This window comes from Chiloscyllium plagiosum, unplaced genomic scaffold, assembly GCF_037043375.1.
Source record: "Chiloscyllium plagiosum isolate Xiang-an unplaced genomic scaffold, Cpla_swu_hap1 HiC_scaffold_22, whole genome shotgun sequence".
NCBI lineage: Eukaryota > Metazoa > Chordata > Chondrichthyes > Orectolobiformes > Hemiscylliidae > Chiloscyllium > Chiloscyllium plagiosum.
In genome coordinates this window covers 22,035,035-22,058,947 of record NW_028270160.1, presented here as the reverse complement: position 1 = coordinate 22,058,947, position 23,913 = coordinate 22,035,035, and the positions used below count along the sequence as shown (strand labels likewise).

Sequence of the window (23,913 nt, the reverse complement as noted above, 5' to 3'; positions counted from 1 at the left end):
GTCCTTGCTACGTTATACATACATATTTCAAACCATCAGCAATTGAAATAATTACATATAGAAATCCATCATTTATAATGTCGCAGTTATGACAGAGTGAAAGTCCTACATACTGCTGCCTCCATCATAGCCCCATTCCAAATCTAGGGAAGCAAGTTATGTATAAATTAGGAGCTAGCACCCAGGTTTGCAGATGCGGTTACCTCTTTTTTTATTAGCAACAAACAACAAGTTACATTTAAAAACCAAGTTTAACAAAACCAAGCATCCCATGACAGTTCACAAACAGTGAGAGTTTCAACACTGAATAGCCAGTGAAGGCAAATGAAACGTGAGATCAAAAAATAGTTTCCAGAACACTTTTGAAGTTGTTAAGATAATTACAAAATGGTTAGTTTAGCACACAAAGAAACTGAACATAAGCATTTTATATATTCATACATTTCTTTCCCTCTGACTATTCCCATTTACTTTTCCAAGTTTTGCTTCATTCCAGTTTGGACTGCATATTTTATGTGCAAAAGTTAAAAAATGACAACCATGTCAAGTAATGTGTAAAAAGCTTAGCACTTTTCACATTCATTTCAGTTTTCAGTCTTTGGCAATATAGTTGTACTGGTCTTTGGAGTAAGCAACGATGTCTGGTTGCAAGCAACAGAGAAGCACACTGTTTATTTAGGAATTGGGTTATTAACCTAGAGACCAAAAACAGAGGGCTTGGAATGTATAAATAAACAATATACTTCTGTTAATTCTGCAATATTTTGGCTTAGATCATTCTGTAGTTTTAAGATTTGAACTTTTTAAGAGTGCTTTAGATTTCTTAAAATATGATTTTGCTTTAATTTCTATTTTAGTGATTATTTTGCATTCATCAAGGTTACAGGCATCAATGTTGTGAAGCTTTAAATAGATTCCAGCATTGAAAACTCCCAGGTCCTTTACGATACAGTCTTGATAAAGAGTAAAATACAGGAAATTTTAGAGAGAAAGAAAACCTCATTCAACATAATTAGCCTTCATATTATTCTTAGGCCGACAATTTATTTAGAGCAGTATTTGACGTGGAAGCATATTTCATTTCACTACATTATGAAATTGAGCTGCAGAACTGGAAACAAAATCTGACCAATTATACACAGAAACACTGTACATTGAAATTAGCTTTAGCATAAAACAGAATCAATTGGTGGGACTTTCCCCTCCATGAAGTGATTAGTGAAAAAGTTAGGAAAATAAATCAAGAATAAAAGAGATTGGAATCTTGACATTGAGAATACATACCCATTGTCCCCTTAAGCTTGAAATAGAGACTTCAGTATCTCACTATTGAGCAGCAACTGCTTATTTCTATGTATTTAAATGTCACTATTAGCCCAAGACACTCCCTTCCAAATCTCTTTCCCTGAGAAATTAGACATTGCAAACTCCCACTCATTCTGAAAACCACATCTGAGAGTCAAATAAGAAGCAGTGCTTCATGGGGTTAAGGAACATAATAGTCAGGGATGCTGTCTCAGTCATGAGCCTCATCCAATCTGAGTCCAGGGGTTTAGCCATAGTCAGTCGGTTCTGGGGATGGTGTTCATTGGACAGGGTTGCTAAGGGAATGATTAGAATGAAAGGGGGAAATTCAAGGTATAAGGATGAGACATCATACAGCATAGAAGCGAATGGGGTCCTCCAGGAAGTGAGATTTGCACCATGGCCTTTACATGGGAAGAGTGCATGATGACTAACAAGAGCATGGCAATCACAATTCTGAGGCGATAGTGGGTCATTAATGGTTATACAGAGGAACTGAGTGGAAACAGGGGAAACTGAAAGGGCATCAGGGACACAAAAGGAAAAACGAAGGATGGGGGTGAACATCATGTGTCTCAGGTGAACCCTGCACTGAAATCTTGTGATCTTTGATTCAAGACCGCTTGTGCAATAACGATACATAATGGTTGCCAACACATGCACAGTCGTCAGAGTAATTTACTGTTATTCTCTTCGGGGACAGAGTAATATTGTTCGACTGTAAAATCCTTCTAGAGACAATTGCATTAATCATGCTTCCACTGATTCAGTAATGCCACCCTTCTAGCATCAAATTGCAACTCATCACCAAGTTATTAATTGTCCCAGAATGCACATTATAAACAATGCCCTCAAGCAATCAAGATCATTACATTGTTTGCATTAATTGCATCCTTACTATGTCAGTAAAGCAAATAAAATTAGACAGGTTAACTTAAAAGCATCACATTGATTTGGCATTTCTTAAACATTTTCCATTGATATCACTATAAGTCTACATTTTGGAGCTTTCACATACATATGCTGAATTGTGAGAATGCAAGGATATGGTCTGTGATGCGCAAGGTTGTCATTTCTTTGGGGGACTGGGGTACCACAGTGAGTTACAGCCAAAACTGTAATCCCTCAATGTAGCTTTAAGATTATGATTATGAAAAGTGCATTTGGATAAGGTTATATACCCTAAAGCGCATTATTGATGCATGACATTAACCTCCTTGGGAAGCTTCCATGCTATATAATGTAACTGATGTGAGGGCTCAGGAGTACTGTTAATGAAATACTTTTCTTTATCGGATATTCTCCACAGATTATCTGCTCATACATCTGAAATGGATATCACTATGTCGTGAGATCTTGTGGTGATGCCACAAATATAGATATATAAGAAGACAACAATCACAATGATATTGATAATTCCAGCAAGAACAGCAAATCTCAGTGGCTGCCACACAGTCAACAGAGAGCGAAGCAGCAAGTAGAGACACTGCCATAAGGATAAGAATGATGCCATCCTGCATCCAGGCTCCACAGTCATTTCTCTGGAGCTATTACAAAACAGCGCAGACACAGATTAAGGGTGTCCAAGGCCATCATCACTGAACCTTTTTTTGGAGCAGGATAAATATTCAGAAGGACAAGGTGACAATCCCATCCTGACATATGTCAAGATCACAGCTGCCCTAAATTTCTATGTCAATGGCTCAGTTCAAGAAGTAACTGAAAATACGTGTGTCATCTCCCAATTCTAGAGCTATAACTGTACCTGGGTTGTCACTGATGCCATTTTCTCCAGATGAGAGCTATTTATATCCTCTATTCTCTATGATGAGGGGAGTGAAGCAGTTTGGGTAGTGGGATTCTCCCCTGCTGCTGGCTGCCTCCAGTGCAAGACAATAGATTGCATAAACCTTGCTTTGAGAGCGTCTAATAACCAACCTGCAGCGTTTTGTCAATAGAAAAGACTTCCATTCCATCAATGTTCAAATTTTATATGAGCATCAATGCCAGGTTTTGGAGGTTTGCATTGATACATATACAGATCTTATAGGTTGCTACTTTCTTTCAAGATCCTCAGGCCACATGGAGATGGTTTACAAAGTTAAAAATCACACAACACCAGGCATAGTCCAACAAATTTAATTGGAAGCACACTAGCTTTCGGACCGCCGCTCCTTCAACAGGTGGTTGTGGAGGACACAATTGTAAGGCACAGAATTTAGAGCAAAATTTTACAGTGCGATGTAACTTAAATTATACATTGAAAAATACCTTGATTGTCTGTTGACTTTCATGTGTTCGAATACCATGATAGTTTCACTTCTTTCATGTGTAAATCACAAAACCTTTTTTTTAAAGTTGCATTCTCAGGTTAACTGTAACAATTGGGTCTAGATTAGAGTGTTGCTGGAAAAGCACAGCAGTTCAGGCAGCATCCAAGGAGCAGTAAAATTGACGTTTCGGGCAAAAGCCCTTCATCAGAAATACAGGCAGAGAGCCTGAAGGGTGGAGAGATAAATGAGAGGTGGGTGGGGGCGGGGAGAAAGTAGCATAGAGTACAATAGGTGAGTGGGGGAGGGGATGAAAGTTATAGGTTGGGGGGAGGGGGGAGTGGATAGGTGGAAAAGAAGATAGGCAAGTAGGACAAGTCTTGGGGACAGTGCTGAGCTGGAAGTTGGAACTGGGGTGAGGTGGGGTAAGGGGAAATGAGGAAACTGTTGAAGTCCACATTGATGACAATTGGGTGTTAGCATAGACAGAGAACACAGGAGGCTAACATCTTCAACATATTGTCTAGCTAACACCAATTCTTACAGTTAACCTGTGAATGCAACTTTTAAAAAAAGGTTTTGTGATTTACACATGGAAGAAGTGAAACTATCATGGTATTCGAACAGATGAAAGACTCAACAGACAATCAAGGTATTTTTCAATGTATAATTTCAGTTACATCACACTGTAAACTTTTGCTATAAATTCTGTGCCTTACAATTGTGTCCTCCACAACCACCTGATGAAGGAGCGGCGCTCCGAAAGCTAGTGTGCTTCCAATTAAATCTGTTGGACTATGACCTGGTGTTATGTGATTTTTAACATTGTACACCCTAGTCCAACACCAGCATCTCCAAATCATGCAGATGATTTGTGAGAGATAAGGGTTAGCTCCTCCAAACATAGCCAATGACACCTTTAACAAACTCTAGACTGAAGCAGGAGGAAGATACAACACTGCTCATGCTTCCATTAGGGACACAGTGGAACAGACAAGAGATGAGTTTTCAATGCCTGGACAACTCCAGTAGGGCCTTGCAATATTGCCTATAAAAGCTGTCTCACAACATTGCTTTTCAAGATACAGCACTGCCCTCTTCTCCATCAACCTGTCAATCAGCACTTTCAGGTTCCTGTTGTCAAAGCAGCATGCTAGATTTCCTATCTGGGCCATTCCCTCGGTGTGCTGGATGACAGTTTATCAATGTGAATAACAGTTTCTGGCTTGCAGTGTTTAAAGTGGTGTGCAGTTAGGCTTGAAATATCCCAGCAGTGGCAAGCTCCCCTGCTGCATGCATGATTCCACATGCAGGGCAGCATAGAGCTCAGATGCTTAAGTAATAGGGTGAAAAGCCGAAGACTACATGAGGCCAGCTACTGTGAGGCATGATGGACCAAGCATTTCACTCAACAAAACACTAGCTCAAAGAATGGAAAATTCAGCCCAATAGTTGTTTTATTCTGTATTAATTAAAATTGTTCCTTACTGTTAATCTGAACGAGTCACAATATTATGTGTGACAAAGCTGCTCCTTTAAAAAGCCTTGACTTTTTATTTCAGAGTGGTCGTAAATGACACAGACTCAAAAATGTCTGGGGTTGAAGGGTTTTAGGGACAATTTGACAATAGCTACAATGCTGCCTCAGGCAGAGGGCTTTCAAGTTTTAAAAAGAATAGTGTACAGGGAGTGGCCAGTTCTCCCAGCTCAGCTTCACTCTGGTTTGGTTTGGTTGGATTTTAGCAGTAGTCAGGAAAAAGCTGCTGAACCCAAAGAAGCAGGTCTAGGCTGGTACTCTCTCTGATTTCTCTCCTGTAAGACCCTGTGTTTGATTTTACCTTTTGTCTCTCTTTTCTCTCTCTCTTTCCCTTTCTCTCTCTCTACTGCCTCTCTTTCTCTCTCTTTTCCTCTTTGCTTTTAATTGTAATTCAAACTGTTTCATTTCTGTTGCCTTTTCCTTGTCTTTTGCCTCTAATTCAAGCTGCTTCATTTTCAATTGAACTTTAGCCATCTCTAAAGATTCTGATGGCCTTTTCAACAAATTTAAATGCTGAGCTACTGCTGCAATTATCTCTCATTTCCTCACAGAAGAAGGCAACTTCAACCTCAGCTTGTCTGCTAATTGTAGCAGCTTAGCCTTAATTACATTTTGCAAAATCTCCAAAGTCACTTCTTCCTCCCTCAGAAAACTCTTGGTGACTGAAAGAGCCATTGCTATCCCAAGCACTGTTTAAACCAACCAAATTCAACACCCCGAACAAAATATACTGATACCTACTACTCACTTCCTTTGTGTCCAACAACCCTAATCCCAAACTGGAACTATAGAGCAATCCTGCAAAGTGCCCCCAATCTGTTATGGACCAGGCCAGACCCCTCAAAACTTTTCAAGAAGGTAGCCGAGACCCTAACTTTGCTAGTTGTTTCAAGCAGGTGGAAATTGAATATACCAGGAGAAATATCGCTGGTCAAACCATTTAGTTTTAAACAAAACAGATTTTATTTACAAGATTACTGAATGTAACACAAACAACAAAAACAGAATATTGAATAACTTAAACTCTCCAAAAACCCAACAGACCACCCCAACTTAATGATGCTGTTCCAAATAAATGCAACAATCCCTATAAACACCACTTGACACAAAAGATAAAATCAAACAGAGTCTTGCCGGAGAGAAGTCAAAGAGATAGTATCGACCAGAGGGCTGTCGGGAAGGTGAGTAAAAAAAAATTTAAAACTCACCTCTAGCATCGGGGCCCGCCATTGTTGTTCCAGCAGCAGGAATTGCGGGAGCGCGAGCAGGAGGCTGTCGGGAAGGTGAGTAAAAAATTTTAAAACTCACCTCTAGCATCCAGGCCTGCCATTTTACAGGAGGTGAGGCAGAGGAGAACACCAGGGGGAGCTGCTGGCAATATATTTAGGCAGCAGCTGAACGCGAGACACTACACATGTAGTGTCTCCCACCACCCACCCTTCTCCTCTGACCACAAAAAAAAGGATTCTGTGGTGGATTGATAAGGTAAGTTGATTCGTTAAAAATTTACATTTTTTAAATCTTCTATTAATTGATTAATTGAATAAGAACATTGCAGAGAAGTACTGTACGAGAAATTATTTAACTCAAATTTGTCTATATTAATTAACTAGGTAGAGATGGCTGGTCAGGTGATGTGCTGTAGCTGTATGATGTGGGAGCTGGCTTATCCCAGTGTGAACAGCAGTGACCACATCTGCAACAAGTGTTAGTTGCTGGCAGAACTCCGGCTTCAAGTTGATGATCTGGAATCTGAGCTTCAAACACACCTGGGAGGAGAAGAGTTGCCTGGATGCTTTGTTTCAGGAGGCAATTACACCTGGTAGATTAAGTAATTCAAATTTAGTTAGTGATCAGGGACGACAGGGTGTGATTGCAAGTGAGGCAGGTAGGGATATCCTGAGTTCAAGAGTGGAGGAGCCTCAGCATTTGACCTTATCCAACAGGTATGAGATGCTTCCTCCCTATGTGAATGAGGAAAAGGGCTGCAGGGAGGATGAGCCAACTGGCCATGGCAGAATGGAGCAGAAGGCTATTCAAAAGGCTGGAGCAAAAGGACAAGTGGTAGTTATAGGGGATTCTATAATGAGAGGGATAGATGGTATCCTTTGCAAACCAGTTTGGGAGTCCCGCATAGTGTGTTACCTGCCTGGTGCCAGGGTGTAGGATATCTCTGACTGGCTTGAAAGAATACTGAAATGGGAGGGGAGGATCCAGTTGTTGTGGTCCATGTTGGGACTAACAACATAGGCAAGGCTAGGATGGAGGACCTGTTTGGGAATTATCAAGCATTAGGAATGAAATTAAGGAACAGGTCCTCGAGGGTCAAAATCTCCGGATTACTGCCCAAGCCATGTGCAAATTGGCTCAGGGGTAAGAAAATTAGGGAAGTGAGCAGCAGGTTAGCATGTACGCAGGAGGGTTATGTTCGAGGCAGACTATGAAAGATACAAAAATGAAGGATAATTCAGGAGATATAAAAGATGTTGTGAATCATGATGGTAAGAAAGCTAGCATAAAGGCACTCTACCTGAATGCTCGTAGCATTCATAACAAGATTGATGAGTTAACAGCACAAATCATCGTGAACGAATATGATTTGGTAGCCATCACGAAAACATGGTTGCAGAATGGTCATGACTGAGAATTAAATATCCAGGAGTACCAGACTATTCGGAAGGAAAGTGGTGCAGCTCTGATATCAAGGATGACATCAGGGCAGTGCTGAGAGATGATTATAGGTTCTAAGAAGCATGAGGTCGAATCCATTTGGTTGGAAAGAATTCCAAGAAGAAATGTCACTGATAGGTGTAGTATTTGGGCCACCAACTAATAACATCACATTGGAACAGGCAATAAACAAGGAAATAACTAATGCCTGCAAAAATTGCACAGCTATTATCATGGGGGATTTTAATCTGCATGTAAATTGATCGAACCTGCTCGGTCATGGTAGCCTTGAGGAGGAATTTGTTAAGTGTATCCTTGATGGTTTTCTTGAACAGTATGTAATGGAACTGACAAGGGAGCAAGCTGACAAGGGAGCAAGCTATCCTAGATTTGGTACTGTGTAATGAGACAGGAATACCTCATACTCAGGGATCTTGGAAGGACTGAACACAGTATGGTTGGATTTAAAATACAGGTGGAGTGTGTGACGATAAAATCCATTCCCAGGATCCCGTGCTTGAATAATTGGGGCTATGATAGAATGAGGGAGGACCTGACTAAAGTAAACTGGAAACAGACTTTATGGTGTGACAGTTGACGAGCAGTGGAGGACCTGCAAAGAAATTTTTCAAGATGCTCAGCAAAAGTATATTTCAGTGAAAAGGAAGGACTATAAGAGGAGGGGTAATCTGCCATGGGTGTCTCAAGAAATAAGGCGGGCTACCAAAGTGAAAGAGAAGGCATACAAAGTGGCCAAAAACATTAGGAATCTAAAAAATTGGGAAAACTTTAAAGGTCAACAGAAAGCCACAAAAAGAACTATAAAGAAAAATAAGATAGAACATGAAAAAAAAACAGAATATAAAGACAGATAGCAAAAATTTCTATAAATGTACAAAACGAAGAAGAGTGGCTAAAGTAAGTGTTGGTCCATTAGAGGATGAGGAGGGGCAGTTAGTAATAGGATTTAATGAAATGGCTGAGGCATTGCATCGGTATTTTGCATCGGTCTTCACAGTGAAGGATACTAATAAGATGCCAGTAAGTGACAAAGAGACAAAGGTAGATGACAACCTGTAAACAATTATTATTACAGAAGAGCTAGTGTTGGGTAAGCTAATGGAGCTAAGGATAGATAAGTCTCTTGGCGCTGATGTAATGCATCCCATGGTACTAAAAGAGATGGCGGGAGAAATAGCAGCTGCACTCTGGGGCAGTCCCAGCAAATTGGAAAATAACAAATGTGACACCACGGTTTAAAAAGGGAAGTAGACAAAAGATGGGGAATTATAGACCAGTGAGCTTAACCTCTGTAGTGGGGAAGATGCTTGAGTCGAGCTGAAAATGTGTTGCTGGAAAAGCGCAGCAGGTCAGGCAGCATCCAGGGAACAGGAGAATCGCCGTTTCGGGCATAAGCCCTTCTTCAGGAATGAGGAAAGTTTGTCCAGCAGGCTAAGATAAAAGGTAGGGAGGAGGGACTTGGGGGAGGGGCGTCGGAAATGTGATAGGTGGAAAGAGGTCAAGGTGAGGGTGATAGGTCAGACTGGGGTGGGGGCGGAGAGGTCGGGAAGAAGATTGCAGGTTAGGAAGACGGTGCTGAATTCTAATCCATCGAATTCAGCACCGCCTTCCTAACCTGCAATCTTCTTCCCGACCTCTCCGCCCCCACCCCAGTCTGACCTATCACCCTCACCTTGACCTCTTTCCACCTATCACATTTCCGACGCCCCTCCCCCAAGTCCCTCCTCCCTACCTTTTATCTTAGCCTGCTGGACAAACTTTCCTCATTCCTGAAGAATGGCTTATGCCCGAAACGTCGATTCTCCTGTTCCCTGGATGCTGCCTGACCTGCTGCGCTTTTCCAGCAACACATTTTCAGCTCTGATCTCCAGCATCTGCAGACCTCACTTTCTCCTCAAAGATGCTTGAGTCGACTATCAAGGAAGAAATAGCAAGGCATCTCGAAAGAAATTGTCCCATTGGGCAGATGCAGCATGGGTTTGTGAAGGGCAGGCCATGCTTCACAAATCTTTGAAATTCTATGAAGACATTTCAAGTAAAGTAGACAACGAGGACCCAATGGATGTGATGTACCTAGATTTCCAAAAGGCCTTTGACAAGGTGCCACACATGAGACTGTTGCATAAGATAAGGATGCATAGTGTTAGGGGTAGAGTATTAGCATGGATAGAAGATGGTTGACTGACAGGGAGCAAAGATTGGGGGTAAATGAGTGCTATTCTGGCTGGTAATCAGTGACGTGGTGTGCCTCAGGGATTGATGTTGGGACTACAATTATTTACAATTTATTTCAATGTTGGGGACCACGTGTACGGTATCAAAATTTGCTAATGACACTCCGATAAGTGGCAGAGCGAAGTGTGCAGAGGGCTGTGAAATATTGCAGAGGAACATAGATACATTGAGTGAGTGGGCAAAGGTCTGGCAGATGGAATACAATGTTAATAAATGTGAAGTCATACATTTTGGTAGGAGTAACAGCAAAATAAATTATTACTTGAATGTTAAAAGGTTGCAGCATTTTGCAGAAGGACCTGGGTGTCCTTATGCATGAATCGCAGAAGTTTGGTCTGCGGGTGCAATAAGTAATTAGGAAGGCAAATGGAATTTTGTCCTTCATTGCTAAAGGGGTTGAGTTTAAAAGCAGAGAGGTTATGTTACAGTTTTACAAGATGCTGGTGAGGCCACACCTGGAATATTGTGTGCAGATTTGATCTCCTTACTTAAGAAAGGATGTACTGGCACTAGAGGGAGTGCAGAGGAGGTTCACTAGGTTAATTCTGGAGTTGAGGGGGTTGGTTTATGAGGAGAGGCTGAGTAGATTGGGATCATATTCATTGAAATTCAGAAGGATGAGGGGAGATCTTATAGAAACATGAAGGGAATTGATAAAATAGAAATGGATAGGATGTTTCCACTGGTGGGTGAGACTAGGACAAGAGGGCATGGCCTCAAGATTAGAGGAAGCAGGTTTAGAACTGAACTGAGAAGGAACTTCTTCACCCAGAGGGGTGATAATCTAGGAATTCCTTGCGCAGGGAAGTAATTAATGCTACATCAGTAATCGCTTTTAAAGCTAACGTAGGTACTTTTTTAAAAGATAAAGTAATTAAGGGATATGGTGAAAATGCAGATAAGTGGAGCTGAGTCCACAAAAAGATTGGCCATGATCTTATTGAATGGCGGAGCAGGCTCAAAGAACCGGTTGGCCTACTCCTGCTCCTAGTTCTTATGAGAATACCAGCCTGGACCTGCTTCCCAACTACTGCTAAAAACCAAACCAAACCAGAGTAAAGCTGAACTGGGAGAACTGGTCACTCCCCTTTCATTGGTAAAAATAATGACTGCAGATGCTGGACACCAGAGTCTAGATTAGAGTGGTGCTGGAAAAGCACAGCAGGTCAGACAGCATCCGAGGAGCAGGAAAATCGACATATCGGGCAAAAGCCCTTCATCAGGATCCCTGTTGCCTAACCTGCTGTGCTTTTCCAGCACCACTCTAACCTAGGCTCTGGTTTCGGGAGCAACTGCAATCGTTGTTTTTACCTAGTTGATTTTAACCCTACTGCGAATCCTCTTGCAAGGAAACCTGCCTTGAAGAAGTTTTCCTCCTCTCTCTACATTCCTGAGGAAGGGCTTTTGCCCGAAACGTCGATTTTCCTGCTCCTCGGATGCTGCCTGACCAGCTGTGCTTTTCCAGCACCACTCTAATCTAGACTCCCCTTTCATTGTACAAGTGTTCTTTTTAAAACTTGAAAGCCTTTTATCAAATTGGCCCTAAAACACTTCAACCCCTGACTTTTCGGAGTCTGTATCGTTTACAACCTCTCTGAAAAAAGACACCAAGGACAACATAACCTTGTTAAACGAGCAGCTTCATCACATATGTTTGTCAAATATACTTTTATAATTGCAATTGCACATATCTATGCAAAATAGAAGTGCTTTATAAATGCATAAAAAGATTAAAATTGATCACCAAATTAGTGATCAGATCTGAACCTGTCTTCACAGCATACTCAAGGCAGGATTTAAGGATCCACTTTGGAAGCCAGTGGGGCAAGGCATGTAGCAGGCAGTAAGGCTTGGGATCCAGAACACGTTTCTTCCTTGACTCGACCAATTAAGGTTGCGATGGGAAAAGGTGGGAATGGCTGACTCACCTGGAGGTCACTGCAACCATTAGATGGTTATTTAAGGGCTTCACCCAACTGGCCATTTAACCAGTAATGGGTGGAGGTCACAATGTCTGGCAGAACCAGGTAATCCCTGGCAGGCATCTCGATGACTTGCTGAAGGTTTCTCCTCCTTGGACACTCTGGAAGGAATCGGGGTAACAGCTGGCAGCAGAGGAGGGACCTTCCAGAAGACAACTGTGCTTTTCATATGGAACACCCACTGCCCCACCAATTGCGAGGGCCTCTTTGACATGCCTTACTGACCCCATCCCAAATGTCTACATACCGTCAAGATCTTTCTTCTGAGACCTTTGCAAAACCAACCGTGATCACCACACCTGGTGACATTGGCAGTCCTGGAGAGCTAGTGGATTCTGATTGGCCAGGCAGTCAGAGGAAGAAATTATCCCTGTGGGAGCCAGGAATCCTGATAACAGTCAGCATATTGCTTGATTTGGATTTAATCCAAAGGGGCTCCCAGAAATGGTTGCGGCAGAGTTGCAACTAGATCGCTCGCGGGTGGTTGGACCCACAGCATGACAAATAAATTTTGCTCAGAGTATTTCAAAATGTGATATTTCATCAGTTCAAATTCAAGGTTGGTAAATTTATAAGCCCCACCATTCCAGTGTAGTTGTGATCTCAGATACATCATTACCTTCCAATGCTGACATTGGATTAGTACTGGGACTACTTACAAATTGCTGGCATGTGTTTGTGCCACTACAAGCATATGTCAGGAGCTTGCCTATGTTGTGTTGCTGGGAGTCCAGTGCCCAAACAGCACTTCGTATCCATCCAGATATCCTTTCCATTCCTCTCTGTAAAAGCATTATATAAGAAATTCTGAGATTGTTTCCTCACATCTTTAAGATTTCAAGTCAATTATTTAGTCACAGCATTCCCCTGATCACAATCGTCCTCCCACCACCTAATAGGAGAGCTCTCTCTCTATTCCTGGATACTAGTACAACTCCTTCTCACTCACTAAATCAGCCTCCAAACTTATGATCACATACAGGTACATTGTTGCCTTATAGCAGCCTTCAGTTGGGTTAGGTCATTATAGTTTGGAGAATTAAGAATTTAGGATTAGAGTTACCTGCTGCCCCCTCTGATGTATTTGGCTTTTGAAAAAGTGACCATTCCTTAAATGACCAATTGTAATTTCAAAAGTCAGGGTATATGACTTCCATAAGAATTTAACAGAGTGTAAAGGAAATTTAGCTTCACATTTTTCTAAGTATTTATTCTGAGTTTGAATTTAATCAAATAGACCACAAAATGCTTCAGACAAAGGGGGGAAAATACATGCATGTACTTACAATTTTCACTACCTCTAGATATCTCAAAATGCTGTGCAGACAACAGGGTACCATTTCGAAAATGTAGTCACTGTGGTAACACAGGAAATACTGCATTCAAATAAGCAGTCAGCAAGCTGCAAACAACAGGAAGATAATAATCATTAGATTAATTGCTCTTGTGATGTGGATTGAAGGACAAATTTTAGGCAGAACAATGCACTACTTTCAAAAGCTTAATATCAGGAAAACATAGAGTCAAGGAGATGTTCAGCACGGAAACAGACCCTCAGTCCAACTCATCCAGGCCGACCAGATACCCTAACCCAATCAAGTCCCACCTGCCAGCACCTGGCCCATATCCCTCCAAACCCTTCCTATTCATATACCCATCCAGATACCTTTTAAATGTCGCAATTGTACTAGCCTCCACCACTTCCTCTGGTAGCCCATTCTACATATGCAACACCCTCTGCGTGAAAAAAATTGCCCCTTAGGTCTCTTTTATATCTTTCCCCTCTCAACCTAAACCTATGCCCTCTAGTTCTGGACTCTCCCACTTCAGGAAAAAGACCTTGTCTATTTACCCTATACATGCCCCTCATGATTTTATAAACCTCTATAAGGTCATCCCTCAGTCTCCGACGCTCTAGGGAAAACAGCCCCAGCCTATTCAAGCTCTCCCTATAGCTCAAATCCTCCAATCCTGGAAACATCCTTGTAAATCTTTTCTGAATGCTTTCAAATTTCACAACAACCTTCCAATAAGAAGGAGACCAGAATTGCATGCAATATTCCAAAAGTGGCCTAACCAATGTCATGTACAGCCACAATAAGAGCTCCCAACTCCTGTACTCAATACTCTGACCAATAAAGGAAAGCATACCAAATGCCTTCTTCACTATCCTATCTACCTGTGACTCTATTTTCAAGAAGCAATGAACCTGCACTCCAAAGTCTCTTTGTTCAGCAACAGTACCCAGGACCTTACCATTAAGTGTTTAAGTCCTGCTAAGATTTCCTTTCTCAAAATGCAGCACTTCACATTTATCTAAATTAAACTCCATCTGCCACTTCTGAGCCCATTGGCCCATTTGATCAAGATCCCTTTGAAATCTGAGGTAACCTCCTTCGCTGTCCACTACACCTCCAATTTTGCAAACTTACTAACTGTACTCTACCAATTGGTAGAGGAATTGAGTTCCGGAGTCCTGAGGTCATGATGCAGTTGTATAAGACTCTGGTGCGGCCGCATCTGGAATATTGTGTGCAGTTTTGGTCGCCATACTATAGGAAGGATGTGGAGGCACTGGAACGGGTGCAGAGGAGGTTTACCAGGATGTTGCCTGGTATGGAAGGAAGATCGTATGAGGAAAGACTGAGACACTTAGGGCTGTTTTCATTAGAGAAAAGAAGGTTTAGGGGTGACTTGATTGAGGTGTACAAGATGATTAGGGGGTTAGATAGGGTTGACAGTGTGAACCTTTTCCCGCGTATGGAGTCGGGTATTACAAGGGGGCATAGCTTTAAATTAAGGGGGGGTAGATATAGGACTGAAGTTAGGGGTAGGTTCTTCACTCAGCGAGTTGTAAGTTCATGGAATGCCCTGCCAGTAGCAGTGGTGGACTCTCCCTCTTTATGGGCATTTAAGCGGGCATTGGATAGGTATATGGAGGATAGTGGGTTAGTATAGGTTAGGTGGGCTTGGATCGGCGCAACATCGAGGGCCAAAGGGCCTGTACTGCGCTGTATTGTTCTATGTTCTATGTTCTACTATGCTCACATCCAAATCATTTATATAAATGATGAAAAGTAGTGGACCCAGCACTGATCCTTGTGGCACTCCACTGGTCACAAGTCTCCAGTCTGAAAAGCAACCCTCCACCACCACCCTCTGTGTTCTACCTTTGAGCCAGTTTTGTATTCAAATGGCTAGTTCTCCCTGTATTCCATGAGATCTAACCTTGCTAACCAATAACCTTGTCAAACGCCTTACTGAAATCCATGTAGGTCACGTGCACCGCATTGCCTTCATTAATCCTTTTTGTTACTTCTTCAAAAAACTCAATCAAGTTGATTCCCAAGTTAATTCCCAAGAGTAGGTCAAGTTTTGCACCTTCTCTAGTAGGTACATCCACATATTGAATCAGAAATTTTTCTCGTACACACTTAGCAAATTGCTCTCCATTTAAACCTGTAACACTATGGCAGTACCAGTCTGGCACGTTTTTATATCAAATAATGATTTTTGAATCCACCATCCAGAAACCTTAAATTGAATATTTTTGCTAAAAGGCCACCCAGAGGCCCCAATAGCCTCCGGGTGAGAAGGCCATTCTTGACTCTTCTCACAAACATGTTCCAGTAACTTGAACTCGGAGTCGAAGAGAGCATGTCAAACCACGTAATCACCAAAAACGCTATCCTGAGGGCATATGAGCTGGTACCGGATGCTTATCAACAAAACTTCCAAATGCTCTGAAATACATCCTGAGAAAATATAGAATCGATTTTAAAGGTTGAAGCAATTTGCTTTCAACTGATGGATATGGGAGCTTAAGATAAATTCCACCTTTGAGAGACTCGAAAAGATGCTTTCCTAATTGGTTCAAAAACTCCTATCCTCTTTCCTTAAGGACCAAGCAAAAGAATAACGAGTCTCCAAAGCCAGAAAGGCAGCCATCACAGCTGATGACTTTGAGTTAATAAACAGATCCTAGCCCAAAGTAAACTAGATCTGGCAGTTCTTAGAGGTTATATGGAGTAATAGGAGGGAAATGGACGATATTGGAACCAGCTCAGAAGAAAAGGTGAGGAATGAAGGAAAGACAGATTAATTTCTAGCTGGAATAAAGGACAAATCAATGGGTAGACTGGAAAGGCCCTGTCCAGTATGTCTACTGTTGGAAAGCCTGAAGAGAGAACGGTTGGCATGCAGAGAACCAACCAGGGATGTGGCGGTCAGGATAGTATATGAGGTCACACAGGTTATGAAATGTGACTGAAGGCAATACCTCCCTGGATTTTTAAAGGAAAAAAGAGAAGCCAGAAAAGGGGTTAGGCACTGTCTGAGACATTGGTTATTTGCAAACTTAATATGGAGATTTTCTATTCATAAGAAAATAAAAGATCAGTGTTGATCAAGGGATTTATTAGGGAACATATAGAGGTTCTTTTGATAAAAAATATATTGGCAAAATGAGCTTGTTACTGCGCAAGTTATCCTGTGCTTACCCATGCAGTGGGGTGAATGTTTTATTCAGGAATGCTTAGTCATTTTCAGATATTATCCCCAACGAGCGTAGATCAGTCTATGAGCAGACGGAAAAGAACAAGCCACATTTTGCAGAATTGCAAAGGGTTGAAGACTTTTCAAGGGGTCCACAGGAGGGCGATAGAGCCATTGAAAATTACAGAAGCTGTAAGAAGGCCAACAGAGTTGAGCTATTTTAAATTAACCTGTCTGGACATATTAGGACATACAGGTGGACTTGAATCCAGACTCTCTAGCTCAGAGGTAGGGGTATTATAACACAGCACCACAAAAATCCCTTTCTTATCCGAAGGGGCCTTGGCCAAGCCTGTACAATTTAACAAATCCACAGAAGAGTTATGATTTGGAGATGCCGGTGTTGGACTGAGTTGTACAAAGTTAAAAACCACACAACACCAGGTTATAGTCCGACAGGTTTATTTGGAAGCACTAGCTTTCGGAGTGCCACTCCTTCATCAGGTGGTTGTGGAGTATAAGATCGTAGGACACAGAATTTCTAGCAAAAGTTTAGAGAGTGTGATGTAACTGAAATTACATATTGAAATAGACCTGGGTGTTTGTTAACAAACAAATTAGAAGCAATAGGAAAGTGAAGGAGATGCCTCACCTAGACCAAGTGCCACAAGGGGAGAACAGTGGAAGGATAGGAGCAGGGGTGGGTCTTGTTATGATGCTCTTTAGAGGGTCAGTGTGGACTCAATGGGCTGAATGGGCTGCTCCCACACTGTAGGGATTCTATATAAAAAAATACACTCTATCTATACCAGTTATATGATCTTTTGATCTCTGTGCCCTTGATCTCTCTGCCTATACATCCTGTGCGTGTGTGCTCTTCTCTCTCACCACACCTGAAAGGCCTGTGCTCCAAAAGCTTGTGATTTCAAATTAACCTGTTGGACTATAACCTGGTGTCCTGTGATTTCTGACTGCCAGTAAGCATTACCACCACATTGCCCTTATGGAGATGAAGTCTCACTGTAACATTGAACATTTCGTGTTGTGTGGCACTATCACTGTGCTAAATGGGACAGACTTCGAGCAGATCTAGCAACTCAAGACTAGGTATCCATGAGGTGCTGTGGGTCATCAACAGCAGCAGAATTGTGCTCTAACACAATCTGCAAACTCATGGCCCAGCAAATCCCCTACCATTACCATAGTCAGGAGATCGACCTGGTTCAAAAGAGAGTTATTTTATTAATTAGTTTGTGGGATATAGTCATTGCTGGCTGTACAGCATTTATTTCCCATCCCTAGTTGCCCTTGAGAAGTTGGTGGTGAGCTGCCTTCTTGAACTGCTGTAGTCCATCTGCTCTGTGTTGACCCACAATGCCATTAGTGAGGGAATTCCAGCATTTTGACCCAGCAACAGTGAAAGGAACAACAATATATTTCCAAGTCAGGATGGTGAGTGGCTTGGAGGAGAACTTAGTGGTGTTCCCACCTATCTACTGCCCTTGTCCTTCTAGATGGATGTGGTAGTGGGTTTGGAAGATGCTCTCTGAGGATCTTTGGTGAATTTCTGCAATACATCTTGCAGGTAATACATACTGCTTGGATGAAAAGTCATCTGGACCAAAATCATTAGCTTCTTCCCCCTCCATGGATGCTGTCTGACTCCCTGTGCTCTCCAGTATTTGTTGTTTTCAGTACATACTGCTGCTACTGAACATTGATTGTGGAGGGAATTGATGCTTCTGGATGTAGTGCCAATCAAGTGGGCTGCTTTGTCCCTGATGGTATCAAGCTTCTTGATTGTTGTTGGAGCTGTACTCAAAGTGAGTGAGGAGCATTCCATCACATTCCTGACTTGTGCTTTGTAGATGGTGGACAACCTTTGGGGAGTCCGAAGGTGCATTACCCACCACAGTTTTCTGAGCCTTTGATCTGCTCTTCTTGCCATTGTGTTTATGTGATGAGTCTAGTTGCATTTCTGGCCAATGATAATCCCCAGGATGTTGATCGTGGGGGTTTCAGTGATGGTAACACAATTGAATGTCAAAGCACGGTGATTAGATTGTCTCTTATTGATGATGGTCATAGCCTGGCATTTGTGTGACATGAATATTATTTGCCAATTATCAGGCCAAGTTTGGATATTGTCCAGATCTTGTTGCACTTGAACATGGACTGCTTCAGAAACTGGATTTGCGAATGTGCAATGTTCAGAACCAATCGACAAACATCCCCACTTCTGGAGGGCAGACCATTGATGAAGCAGCCGGAAGTTGATTGGCTCTAGGACACTGCCCTGAAGAGTTCCTGCAGAGATGTCTTGGAGCTTAGATGACTGACCTCCAACAACCATGACCCCCTTCCTTTGTGTAAGGTATGACTCTAACCAGTGAAGGGTTTGCCCCCGAAACCAAACATCAATTCCATTTGTACTAGGGCTCCTTGATACTACAATTAATCAGTCGAATGCAGTCTTGTTGTCAAGGACTGGCGCTCCACCTCACCCGTGGAATTCAGCTCTTTTGTCCACATTTGAATCAAGGCTGTAATAAGGTCAGGAGCTGAGTGGCCCAAGTGGAACCCAAACTGGACATCAGTAAGCATGTTATTGGTAAGAAGGTGCTACTTGATAGCACTGTTGATGATGCCTTCTATCACTTTACTGAGATCAAGAGTAGACTGATGGGGCAGGAGGGCAAGCCATAAGTAGCACCAGACAAACCTAAACTCATCTCTATGACTCTATGAGGTGCCTACCTGGTGAAGCCACCAAAAAAACTAATTGCTTGTCATACAGCAGAAGTAGCAAGTGATACACAGAACTAAATGATCCCACAACCAATGGATCTCTGCTGACTCACCATATCCAGTCGTGAGTGATGGTGAACAATCAAACAAGTCACTGGAGGAGGAGACTGTACAAATATCTCCATCCTCAATGATGGAAGAACCCAACACATCAATGCAAAAGGTGTTTGCAGCAATCTTCAGTATAACTGCCAAGTTGATGACGCATTGCAGTCTCCTCAGTAATCCCCAGCATTACAGATACCAATCTTCAGCCAATTTGATTCACTACCCAGGGTATCAAAAAACAGTTAGAGGCATTGGATGCTGCAAAAGCTGTGGGCTCTGACAACATTCTGGCAGTAAAATTTAATGCTTGTGTTCCAGAACTTGCCGGTCCCCTAGCCAAACTGTTACAGTACAGTTACAACAATGGTACCTACCTGGCGATGTGGAAAATTGCCCAGACATGTCCTGTACATATAAAAGAGGACAAATCCAACCCAGGAAATTACTGCTCCAACAGTCTATTCTCGATTATCAGTAAAATGATGGAAGGTGCCATTAATAGTGTTATTAAGCAGCATCTACAATAACCTGCTGAGTGATGCCAGTTTGGATTCCGCCAGGGCCATTCAGTGGCTGACGTCATTACAGCCTTGGTTCAAATATAGACAAAAGAGCTGATTTCCAAAGGTGAGGTGAGAGTACTAGCCCTTGACATGAAGGCTGTATTCAATGTATTTGACAATAAGGAACCCTAGCAAAACTGGAATCAGTGGGTATCGGGGAAAACTGTCTGGTGGTTGGAGTCATACTTGGCACATAGGAAGATGGTTTTAATTGTTGGAGATCAGTCATCTCAGCTCCAGGACATCCCTGTATGCGTTCCTGAGGGCAGTGACCTCGGCCCAACCATATTCAGCTTGCTTCATCAATGGTCTTCTTTCTAACTTAAGGTAAGAAACGGGGATACTCGCTGTTGATTGTGGAATGTTCAGCACCATTCGTAACGCCTCAGACACTGAAGCAGTCCAAGTTCCAATACAACAAGATCTGGACAATAATCAGGCTTCGGCAAGTGAAGTAACATTCATACCACACAAATGCCAGGCTATGAACATCACTAATAAAAAACAATCACCGCCCTTGACATTCAATTGTATTACCATCATGGAATTCCCCACCATCAACATCCTTGGGATTATCATTGACCAGAAACTCGACGTACCAACCACATAAACACAGTGGCTCCAAGAGCAGGTCAGAGGCTAGGAATATCGGGGCAAGTAACCTACCTCCTGATTCCCCAAAATCTGTCCATCATCTACAAGGCACAAAGCAGGAGTGTGATGAAATACTTCCCACTTGCCTGGATGGGTGCAGCTCCAACAATACTCAAGAAGCTTGACACCATCCAGGACAAAGAAGCCTGCTTGATTGGCATTGCATCCAAAAGCATCAACTCCCTCCACCACCAATGCTCAATTGCAGCAGTTTGTACTATCCACAAGACGCAGTGCAGAAATTCACGAAAGATTCTCAGACAACACCTTCCAAACCCACAACCACCTCCATTGAGGAAGGACAAGGGCAGCAGATACATGAGAACACCATCATCGTATGTTTCCCTCCAGCCACTCACTATCCTGACTTGGAAATATATCACTATTGCTTCACTGTCACTAAGTCGAAATTATGGAATTCCTTCCTGAATGGCATTGTGAGTCAATCCACAGCCGGTGGATTGAGCAGTTCAAGAAGGAAGCTCCTTCTCAAGGGCAACAGGGATGAGCAATAAATGCTGGCCAGTCAGCAATGCCTACATCCTGTGAATGAATAAAAATAAAATCAGAAATTTGTGTGAGTGACGAATCCTTTGGTTTGTTAGAAACCCATGTCTCTCTGCAGTAGAGAGCAAACAACTGAGACATCAAAGGAACAAGAACCTGAGTTGGTTCTTTCTTCTCTCATTTCTTTTCTCTCTCTCCAGTTCAAATTGCAGCCTTTCAAGTCCTGTTGGATGATTATATCTACTGACGTGCAACAAAAGAGACTTCCCCACTGCCCCACCAACAAAAGAACTCAACCAAGGAATTCTGTCTCCAGAAGAAGAGGCAAGTGGTTCATCTACATTATTAAATTGCAGCAGAATTGCTGGATTCAACTTGAAGCCAGCAACCTTCACAGACTGTGTACCCCACTAATCTTTCCCAGGCTTTAACTCACTTAATCTATTGATCCTTCCCCACTCTGTAATTTGTTTGAGAGTGTTCTTCACATGTATGTACACATGCAGAGTAAAACTCTTAGAATTCTAAAAAACCTGCCTGATGATGTTTGTTTTTCATCACATGCATAACTAATTAAACACACACTGAATTGGCTAGTACGTCCTTTGCAAAACAATCCTTTGATCCCTTCAGATCTAAGAATTAGGTTTTTTCTAAAAATTAACAGGATAAGGGAAAGCATATCTCATGGACTGCAGCAGGGTGCAGGTCAAGGGTTCTTCACTTGCTTTCTGAGTGCACACTCATTTGCCTCAACTTGAACACTCGCAACACCTCTGCCTAGTCCTGCCTTGCCTTGCTTTTTTTTCCAAGTACTGTAATTTACTAATTTGCTGTGAAATCCAATATACTTAGGTAATCATTGCAGCAGAAGTCATGAGCCTTGAGACTATTCAGACCACCTGTATGCCTACCTTGCGAACACATGGTCCATTCATGTAACTCTTCCTTTATATTTGAGGGGTGATCTTGCCAACAGAATTGAAGTTTCATGTGAGGCCAGTCCATGTCAAAACATAACTCCAGACTACAATACAGAATGGTCATCCTCGCAAAAGGATAACATTTCTATATTTAACATGGAAATCAGGACCAGTTTTGTGGTGAGCTTGTCTTGCTGCAATTGGGTAAATGTCCCAATTTAACAGGGAAAGCAGGTTCCTGGTCAAAGGCACCATCTCCACTGCACACCCATGTACCCTTGAGGGAAACAAAATACCTTGCCTTTTAGGACTTTGCTCCTTCAACCAGAGCTTAAAGGTTCACAGCACTTTTTGTCTTGACTTGCCTTTCAGTGTAAACACTTAGCCAAGCAACTTGTCATAGTTGTCAGCAGTGAACAGTCAAGGGAGAAGATATTTTGCTGTATGTCACCAAGTTACATTAACACTCACCTGCACCGTATGCCAGCAGTCTAAGTATCAAAGAAAAAAATCCAGTTAACTTTTCACCACTCCCCCAGCTGCAATTGTCCTTAAAGGAATAGCTTCTGGGAATCAGATTGTTATTTCCAGAATTCTAAGGGGATAGCCTGTTTTCATTTTTAGTGATGGACCTACATAATCTACTGACTCATGACTAAACAGTTCTTCAAAAACTGGTGCAAGTGTCAAAGACACTGGTTTCATTAAGCTTTGATGTTTTCCTGTTACCCGACATGGATGACATGTCTAACAAAACTTCATCATTTCTTTATGAATTCTGGGCAATGTAAAAATACCTTTTCATTGATGCTTGTGGCTTCCGTACTCCCATCTGCCCTGCCATATGAACTTCATGTGTCATTTGCAGCATCCCGTTATGATATGGGCAATACCACTATTTGATGACTGCCATCCATTTTTCATTAGGAAAAAGTAAGGACTGCAGACTCTGGAGATCAGAGTCGAGAGTGTGGTGCTAGATCAGCAGATCAGGCAGCATCTGAGGAGCGGGATAATCAATGTTTCAGGCATAAGCCCTTCATTAGGAATGAGGCTTATGAGCCAAGAGGGTGGATTAATCTTCGGAGGGTCAGTGTGGACTTGTTGGGCTGAAGGGACTGTTTCCATACTGTAGGGAATCTAATCTAATGTAATAAATGGGAGGTGAGTGGGGCTGGGAGGAATGTAGCTGAGAGTGCGATAGGTAGATGAAGTTGGGTATAATGGTGATAGGTGTGAAGGAAGATAGCAGATGGAAAAATCATGAGGGCGATGCCAAGTTGGAAGATTGTATCTGGTATATGGTGGAGGGAGGGGAAGTGAGGAAACTGGTGAAATCCACATTGATCCTGTGTGGTTGGAGGGTCCCAAGACAGAAGATGAGGCATTCTTCCTCCATGCGTCAGGTAATTAGGGCTTGGTGATGGAGGAGGCCCAGGACCTGCATGCCCTTGGATGAATGGGAGGGGGAGTTAAAGTGCTCAGCCACGGGTCGGTGGTGTTGGTTGGTGCAGGTGTACCGGAGATGTTCTTTGAAGCGTACTGCAAGTAGGTGTCCTGTTTCCACAATGTAGAGGAGACCGCATCGGGAGCAATGAATACAGTAAGTGACATGTGTGGAAGTGCAGGTAAAACTCTGATGGGTGTGGAAGGCTCCTTTGGGGCCTTGGACAGAGGTGAGGGGGGATGTGTTGGCACAGGTTTTACAATTCATGTGACGGAAGGGGAAGTTGCTAGGAGGGGATGGTGGGATGGTGGGAAGCATGGACCTGACAAGAGAGTCACAGAGGGAATGGTCTTTATGGAATGGATCCACTTTTCATTGATATGTCTGTCAGGATATCTCCACCTCGTCACTTCTGCTTCCTTGTAATCAATGAAGTCACTCCAAACATC

General features: G+C 42.5%; 1 protein-coding gene and 1 pseudogene across 3 annotated transcripts in view; both read right to left on the bottom strand.

The window, feature by feature from the left end:
• Positions 1–23,913, bottom strand: part of hspa12a (heat shock protein family A (Hsp70) member 12A) — a 265,691-nt gene that overhangs the window by 140,691 nt on the left and 101,087 nt on the right. For 2 of the 3 annotated variants that reach the window (XM_087998838.1, XM_043712818.2), the window contains exons 2-3: positions 13,307–13,422; positions 12,680–12,802 (exon numbers count right to left, since the gene is read on the bottom strand). The exons of the other annotated variant lie outside the window; for it this stretch is intronic. The gene's annotated coding sequence lies outside the window, so the exon portion shown is untranslated. The remainder of the gene's footprint in view (positions 1–12,679; positions 12,803–13,306; positions 13,423–23,913) is intronic. 3 annotated transcript variants of the gene reach the window in all.
• On the bottom strand, positions 22,045–22,272 carry LOC148145954 (cytochrome c oxidase subunit 7B, mitochondrial pseudogene; annotated as a pseudogene).